This window comes from Zingiber officinale, chromosome 4B (genome assembly GCF_018446385.1).
Source record: "Zingiber officinale cultivar Zhangliang chromosome 4B, Zo_v1.1, whole genome shotgun sequence".
In the NCBI taxonomy this organism is placed as follows: domain Eukaryota; kingdom Viridiplantae; phylum Streptophyta; class Magnoliopsida; order Zingiberales; family Zingiberaceae; genus Zingiber; species Zingiber officinale.
Window position 1 is genome coordinate 67,939,900 of NC_055993.1, and position 9,725 is coordinate 67,949,624.

A 9,725-nucleotide genomic window follows, 5' to 3' on the forward strand; every position below is an offset into this window, starting at 1 on the left:
ATAATGCTTTGAAAGTTTATCAAACATTTTTTTAAAAATAAACAAAAAAATTTTTTGCTTAGAAATTTTTCTTGAAAATTCTAACTTAAAATTTTTTTGAAATCTTTTTCCTGAAAAAAAAATTCTAGAAATATTCATTTGACTTAGATTTTTTTTTGGGAACATTCAAAAATTAAGTTTAACTTAGAAATTTTTATAATTCTAAAAATTTAGTTTTGCTTAGAAATTTTTTCTGAAAATTCAATTTAACTTAGAAAAAATTTTTCTAAAAATTTATTTTTTGCTCAGAATTTTTTCTACCTTAATAATTTGATTAGTATTCTCTTATTAGTACCCCATTTTTTGTTATGATCAAAGGGGGAGAGAAAGGTACAAGTTTAGGGGGAGTTAGGGAAATTAAAATTTTACCTATTTTTTTCAAAATGTGTTGCAATTTTATTTATTGCAAAAGTCATGCTTAACTGGTTAGTTTAGTAATTTTTTATTTAAAATTACTTTTTATGTCTATTTTTTCCCTAACTTGAACTTGGGTTGATGTACATCAAAAAGGGGGAGATTGTTGGACCCCGTGGTAGTTTTGATGTGATCAACCAAGTTGGTTAGGTCCTGCTTTGTGTTTGATCCCTGTGTCTGAGTGTGCAGGAGCTTAGGAGCGTAGGAAGTCGAGCGGAAGACGCAGCTAGCGAGAAGGACGACACGGGAAGGGAGCCGACGGGGCTCGGTGCGTCCGAAGGACGAGAGAGCTGCGGAAGAGTACTCCGGTGGAGCGAGAAGAACGTGCGTGGCGTTCGAGGGACGAGAAGCCGGACGAAAGCCTGCTCGAGGAGAAGGCCGGAAATTGGGTTCGGGTGAGCCCTATTTCGGTTGGCCGCAATCACCCAAAAGAACGGAGCTTCGGAAGCCAAAGCGAAGAAGAAAAGAAGTCAAAAGAGGCAGAAATTACTGTAGCAGGAACCTTGAAGGCGCCTTAAACATATTCAAGGCGCCTTCAACATTGAAGGCGCCTTGAAAGGCTTGTTTAAGGCGCCTTGAGCCAGGTCAGTTTGATCGTTTGCTCTGCGGATAAAGTTTTATCCGCTGACCGAGCTGGAGGCGCCTTGAACCTTGTTGGAGGCGCCTTGGACTCTCGGGATAAGATTTCCAGGACCTATATAAAGGCCCCTGGAGCTAGGAAAGTAACAACAACTCAAGCAATCATTGTGTAGCCATTCCTAGCAATAGTTCTAAGCTTCCAAAGTGTAAAAGGCTTCTCCGCCTTCAGAGAAGGAGAATTTTTTTCTACTGAGCTCTTCATCGCCCTGGATTAACAACCGTCTTAGTTGTAACCATGTTAACTCCCTGTTTTTCTGTATTTAGTTTTTATTGCTTTACTATTTTATTACTATTGCACTAATTGAGTTGAAAGAACGAGGAAGATATAGTTTATTTTTTATTTCAGCAATTCATCCCTTTTTTGTCTGTCTCCGCTGTACCTACAGTAAGTTATATTTATATATTTATTTGTACCTTTTATATATATATATATATATATATATATATATATATATATAGAAATACTAAGAAAAAAAATTAACTGTCAGTATCCTTTAAATACTTTTATATAGTAAAAAATTAACTGTTTATGTATCCTATTTATGTATCCTATATATATATTAAAAAAAATTAACTGTTAGTATCCTTTAAATACTTTTATATAGTAAAAAAAAATTAACTGTTTATGTATCCTTTAAATACTCAGGTGGTAATTAAGCAGTTAACGACCGTCCTACCAATGTTTACGTCATGTACAATGCTGAAATGATTTGACTTAAAGTTGATACAGTACAATGTAGAATAGTTTTAAGATGAATAAGTCTCCCTTAAGTTAATAATAATTTTTAAAAAAATAGATAATAAAGGGTATTTTTATATTAATTTTATTTTTTTAATTCGAAACACCGTCATAATTTAAAAAATTATAAAAAAATATATTTTTTAAAGTACCTTTTTCCATTAAAATTAAAAAATTTCTCCATCGACAATTTTATTTATTTTAATAATTATTATAATATAATATTTTTTTAAAAAAATATTGCTACTAAATTATTGTTCAGTATTTCTAAAAAAAGGCACTTTCTAAAAAGAGGTATCGAAATTTCATTCTTTCCGAAAGGCCTACCTAGTTTTTATTTTACCCCTCTACTAACAACTATTTTTTTCTCATTTTTTTTCTCTCCTCTGTCTTCACCCTCTTGCAACATTTTCCCTCTTTTACCTTCGATTAAATTAAATTAAATTTAAATTTAAATTTTAACGAAATAGATTAATAACAATAACTGATTTTATTAATAAAAATAACACAAAAAATTAAAACATAAATTTACTTTAGTGTTGGATTTTAAAACCAACACCAAATTAAAGCTTAACACAATAGTACCTTATGGTATTGACTTTTAAAAATCAACATCATAACTTAAATATTAATATAAGATATTGATTTTTTTAAATAGTAAAAAATGATATATTTGGACTTTAGATATTGTAGAAATCTACGAGAATTATAATGAGTTCAATTGGAGCTTATCAGGTCCATCGATGAGTTTCATTTAAAATTTATTGATGGACGTATGAGATTTAGATTTTTGAAAAATTGACATATAATATAAGAGGGCAATGCAATGAAGGTATTTATGATATTTCTGTATGATTTTGATATCCCTATAATAAGTTATGTATATGTATCCATGACCTTAAAGTTATAAACTTTAAAAAACTTTTTGATCACTATTGTTAATAATTTTAAGCTGATATCTCTGGGCACATATAGACTTCGGGATGTTGGTTGATCCTAGGAAGATCGTACTGGTTCCACTATATAAAAATTTTGTACAAGTGTCGAACCTTTCCTAAACAACCTATTGTGTTCTTTAGAAGTTAAATTAGGAATCGCAAACGGAACTTAACATTACTGATTCCAAATTTAACTTATCTGTTCTTAATGGTTTATATTTGGATTGCAAGCGAAACTTAACACTATTGATCCAAATCAACCTATGTTATAAATTTAATTAAATATTAATTTTCAAAATTGGCTTCCAAGACTGCATAGCGAGGCACATGACCTTCTTGGGTATAGGAGCATCCACCACCGCCTAGATAAAGTCTTTTAAGGAAAGCTAATATTTAATTTCCTTATATAACTCTAGGTTTAACCAAAAGGAACAATCGAATCACAAATTCGAAAAATAAAAAAAAACACAAACTCGAATAACAAATTCGAAAAACTAGAATCTAATGCCTCTTGTGTTTTGAAATTCATACAAAGAAAAATAACTAACATGATACGAAAAACAATAACTAGTTATACCTTTTCTTTGTATGCTAATAACCTCGAGATCTTCTATCGTATTCCTCGCCTCGCCTTGGACATCGTGTGGGCGACGATCTTCCAAGATGAACACCACCCAAAAGCCTTCTTCCTTCTTCTCTAAAATCTGGGCACCACCACAAGAGAACAAAAGAGAGCAAGGGGAAAGGAAGAGGGAGAGGGCCGGCCACAAGAGGGAGCACCAACTAGAGAATAAGAATTGATTATTCACGAGGCCTCCTCTTCCCTTCTTTTATATTACTTGCCCAAGACAAATAAGGAAAGACTTTTTACAAAAATTAAAATCTTCCACTTGTTTTTCCTTTTCCCCTTTTATTTTTCCTTTTCTTTCCTCTTGATTGATTCAATCATCAATCATTGATTCAATTGATTGAATCATGGATGATTGGATGCTTTTAATGGTCGGCCCCTTGCTTGGACACCAAGCAAGGGTGGCCGCCCACATCATCATCAAGAGAAATAATTTTTTATAAAAGAAGAAATCCTCTTATAAAATTTTACAACCTCTTTCCTTATGTGGATGTTAAAAAATGAAAGTTTTAAAAAATTAAAACCAAGTTTTAAAATTTAAAACTTCTCTTCTAAAATTTCCTTTTTAACATGGTTACAAAAAAGGAAAGTTTTAAATTTAAAACTCTCTTTTAAAAAACCATGAGGATGATTAAATAAGGAAAGTTTTAAAACTTTTAAAACTCTCTTTTAAACCATGTGGACTAATTCAAATAAGGAAAGTTTTAAATTTTAAAATCTCTCTCTTTAAACTTGCAGTTATCTACAAAAAGAAGATTTTAAAAATTCAAAACACCCCTTCTAATTTGAAATATAGTGGTCGACCCCTCCTTTGCTTGGGCACCAAGCATAGGGCCGACCCTCTTGAGGAGATGGTGGTCGGCCCTTGGCTTGGTCACCAAGCCTTGGGCCGACCCCCTTCTTGCACACCAAGATGAGCTTTTATTTGGATGAACTTGAGGCTACGACAGGGACCTAGAGGAGAAATTGGTTTTGACCTTCCGACGAACTTGAGTATCCCGTGTTCGCCGCGAACACACAACTCAAGTTCAGCAACAATAACTCATTCCACTAGAGAGTTATTATTGCACTACCGCACCAATCTCAAATTACATTATGAGCTCCTTCTCATCATGAGTGTGTTAGTCTCCCTGTGTTTAAGATATCGAATGCTCACTAATTAATTGAGTTACTGACAATTCATTTTAATTAATGTCTTAGTCCAAGAGTAATACCGCTCAACCTCATTGTCATGGTGGACTAAGTCCACCTGCAGGGTTTAACATGACAATCCTTATGAGCTCCTCTTAGGGACATTCTCAACCTAGATTAGGGGTGTCAATTCGGGTGGATCGGGTCGGGTTGAGTTTTTTTTTTTAACCTAACCCGAACCCGACCCGAACCCGAGTTCAACCCAAAACACCTCAACCCGAACCCAAACCCGACCAACCCGAACCCGACCCATATAACCCGAAATCCAATTCAAAACGACTTTTTTGGGCTATTTTCCCTATAATTCTTCACTTTTATCTCAATACTCCATCATTATCATACAAACATGATATTAATATATATAAAAACATCTAATTTTTTAAAAATAAAATTTGATTTAACCCAAAAAAAACCCACAAAACCCTATATTTAAGTCAACCCGGGTTAACCCGAACCCGACCCGACCCAACCCGAAACTTTTTTACTCTCCAACCCTAACCTGACCCGAACCCGAAAATGTCTAACCCGAACCCGATTTTTTTCGGGTCGACTCGGGTTGGGTCGTCGGGTCGGGTTCATTTTTGACACCCTAACCTAAATAACTAGGACACAGTTTCCTTCTATAATCAACAACACACACTATAAGTAATATCATTTCTCAACTTATCGGGCCTATTGATTTATCGAGCTAAATCTCACTCTTTGATAAGTTAAAGAAATAAATACTAAATATATATGCTTGTTATTATATTAGGATTAAGAGCACACACTTCCATAATAACTAAGGTCTAGTTCTTTTATTAAGTTAGTATAAAAGAACTTACCTAAAATGGTCCTATTCAATACACTTAGAGTGTACTATTGTAATTTATTAGTCAAGATAAACTAATACCTAATTACACTATGACTTCCGTTAAGTAGTACCCTCTGGTTGCTTCATATGGATGTTTTCTTCAAGACTTCCGTTAAGGAAAACTGTCTTGATATCTATTTGCCAAATCTCATAATCCAAATGAGCGGCTATGGATAAGAGTATCCGGATAGACTTTAGCATGACTACCGACGAAAAAGTCTCCTCATAATTGATTCCCTCTTTCTGAGTATACCCTTTCGCAACAAGCCTTGCTTTGAAGGTTTCTACCTTCCCGTCTGTCTCTCTTTTCCTTTTGTAGATTCACTTACATCCAACGGCTTTTACACCATCTGGTGGTTCTACAAGCTCCCAGACCTTATTAGAATACATAGACTCTATTTCAGAATTCATTGTCTTTTGCCAAGATACTCATCTATATCTTGTAGTGTTTCGTCATATGTCCGGGGATTGGGTTCATGTTTACCCGGGATCAAGTCCGAAGACTCTCCCAAAAACATGAATTTCTCTGGTTGCCTCACAACCCTCCCACTACGACGAGGCACTATCTCTGGTTATGTATCATGTGTGACACGTGTTGCAATCTCTTGTGGTACTTCATCTTGTACTGTTGGTACTAAAGTAGATGTGTCCTCTTTTATTTCTTCTAGTACAATTTCACTCATGAGCTTATGGTTCATTACATAATCTTCCTCTAAAAAAAATTTGATATTAAAAAATGAAAGGAGGAAGACGTGGAGTTGATGGCTGAGGGGGAGGACTCTACTTATATGCCAATTTTTTTTCTTCAGAAATCTAAATCTCTTAGATCCATTAATGAGTTTCGATCATAGACAGATCTATTCAAGGGCTTTACCGGGCTATAGCCAACCCTATCCGTCCAAAAAAAGTGGAATATTTAATTCTCTATTTTGTCGTTTGCGTATCCCATCGACATATTCCTCTTGATCTCCAACACTGTGTCGTTTGACGACACCGCGAACTCAAAGATGCACCGCTCGGCGCTCGGCATCCAACCGTGGAGACATGGAGTGACTCCACTGCATCGCCACGACGACACCGCTGCACCAACCCTAGCAACGTATGTGTATCTGAGTATCTCTCTGACTCCGAGGGGCGAGGACGAAAGTTGGATAGCTAGCCCTAAATCCCTAATATTTTCTTTTTTTCTTTCCTACGATAACTTGTTCGCAATTGCCTCCCGACTTCGGACTTCCATTGTCTACTTGTCTTGGCCATCGTTGAGCAACCAAACTGTCAAAGTATGTCATGGCTTCACTGTGAATTGCCAAAGCATTGCACATTGCATCGTTGCCACTTGTCGCCTTAGTTTTTCCAAAGCGATGATTTTGTCATTACTTTAGTTGCTAACTTGTTCGACATACTTTGGTAATCAATAAAGTAAATATACTTTGGTAATCAATAAAGTAATGCCATTATTTTACTGCATTTTGTCATTATTTTAATGAAAACTCAGTTGACTTTAACTTTTAGGATTTTATTTTATATTTTATCTCAAACTATTCCCTCACATAATTCTTTGAGTCATTAATTGTTTATTTATTTGATTATTTATTTAGGGAATATAATTTGAACTATTTTAAAATAGAACATCAATCTGTTATAAAGAAAGGAAAGATATTAATATCCTTTTTCATTAAAAAGAGAGAGATTGTGAAACTAGTGAAATTACTTCAATTCCTACTACAATGGAACATCAATATAGTGAGAATCTTCTCATTCCTAGTGTTCAAATTCCTTCAATTTCTTCTCCCAACGAAGATCATCACTCATCCTCTGCTTGTATTGAACGAGATCTAGGAAAAAAGAAATCAAATATGTGAATATCATATTAATATACGAGATGAGATAAGATGTTCATATCTAAAGATAAGGTCTTATCAACTAGATATGTTGGAGTATCTGGCTACAAAATTTGGAAGTCAAAATTGTTGATTTCAGAAAAAATAGTTCCAGAAATTTCATTGGTTGGAGTATTCGCATTCAACAAATAAGACATATTGTTTTTATTGTTTTGTTTTTCTGAATGATATTAATTCATCTAATATCTTGGCACTGGTCAATGAAGGATTTGACAATTGGAAAAGGGTAAACTAAGGAAAACCATGTGCATTTTTTGCCCATATTGGTTCTGCAACTTCTTCGCCTCATACTATGTCTGAGAGAAGGGCTGAAAATTTGATGAGACCCTCTCAACATATTGATAATGTGATTCATGTTCAAGCTAAAGAGGAAAAGGAGAAAAATCGTTTACATTTGAGGACCTCAATTGTCACTGTTCGTTGGCTAGTACTTCAAGATTGCACCTTTAGAGGTAACGATGAATCTCTAACTTCATCTAATCATGGGAATTTTCTTGAATTGGTGAAGACTTTTGCAAAAATGAGTACAGAAATTGATGAAGTTGTACTTGAAAATGCTCCAAAAAAATACTTAATATATCGCTCTAGAAATCTAGAAAAGAGATTTTACATATTATGGCCAATAGAGTACGACAGATGGTTCGTGAAGAAGTTGGAGATAAATTCTTTTGTATTCTTGTTGATGAAGCATAAGATATATCTAAACGGGAGCAAATGACCATTATCTTGAGGTTTGTGAACAATCATGGGATTTTGACAAAAAGATTTTTTGCCATCAAAAGTGTTAGTGACACTACCTCATTGAATCTAAAAAAATAAAATATCAAATGTTCTTATTCATCATGACCTACAAGTTAAGAAAATTAGAGGCCAAAGATATAATAGTGCTAGCAATATGCATGGCGCATGAAATGGACTTCAGGCATTATTTCTTAGAGATTGTCCTTATGCATACTATATCCATTGTTTTGCCCATCGACTACAACTTACATTGGTTTCTATAGCCAAGGATGTCACTATTATTTGTGAATTCTTTTCTCATTTGGACAATATTGTCAATATTGTTATTTCTTCTACTAAGTATATTGCTGAGTTATATACTGCACAAAGCAATGAAATTGAACATATGTTGGCAATTGGAAACGTGATTTCAGAAGTGGGGGCAATCAGATAGGTAATTTGCAACGGGCAGGAGCTTCTCATTGGAGTTCTCATTATGACCCAGTAAAAAGCTTGATAGGTATGTACGCTGCAACTTGCAAAGTCTTTGAAGTTCTTAGTGACTATTCTCCAAATGCAAGAGCTAAGGCTGAAGTTCGAGGAATTTACAGAAATATGACAAACTTTGAATTTGTGTTTATTTTGCACTTAATGCATAAAATTATTAGAACAACAGATACTCTTTGTCAAATTCTTCAAAGGAAATTTCAAGACATTTTGAGTGCTATTACATTTGTCTCTACTACCAAAACTATCCTTCAAGAACTTAGAGAATGCGGGTAGGAAGAATTTCTTCATAAAGTGAAAGTTTTTTGTTCGAGAAATGACATTGATGTGCTTGACCTTAATTGCCTATATAAGATCGGTCGTTCTCGTCAGCAAACTACAGTTGAGCATTATTACCACTTTGATGTTTTTAATGTAGCAATAGATTCCATCTTGATAGAGTTAAATACTTGGTTCAATGAGTCATCAGTGGACCTATTTTCTCTTAGTACAATTTTAGATCCTAAAAATTCATTTGACTCAATCAACAGTAATGATATTTACAAACTTGTAAAGAAGTTTTATCTTGAAGATTTCACAAGTCAAGACATCGTTGCTTTGGAGTATGAATTGGTACATTATAAACTCGATGTCATGCAAAATTTGAAGGTTCCAACACTTGTTGAGTTGTGTCAGCAATTGATTGAGAGTGGACGGTCAAAGGTTTACATTATGTTGACTAGATTGATTCATCTTGTTTTGATGTTACCCGTTTCTACCGCTACTACTGAGAGAGCTTATTCAGCAATGAAGCATGTGAGGATGACACTTCACAATAAAATGGAGAATGATTTTCTTGAAGATTGTTTGACACTTTATATTGAACGAGATTTAGCTAAAGATATAGATATAGATTCTATTATAGATGAATTTTATGTTTTAAAATCTCATAGGGCACAACTTTGAACATAATGTAATGACTTTTTTTAGTTATATATCTATATAATTTATTATATCTTTTAATAATAATATATAATTTATTACATTAAATTCAAGCCCACCCTAACTCTAATTTCTGGATCTGTCCTTGGTTTCGATCAAAATCTATTGATGAACTTAAAAACTTTGATCTGACTTATTCTAAGTGCTAAAGGTTTCTGAAGTACCCCGGAGTTTA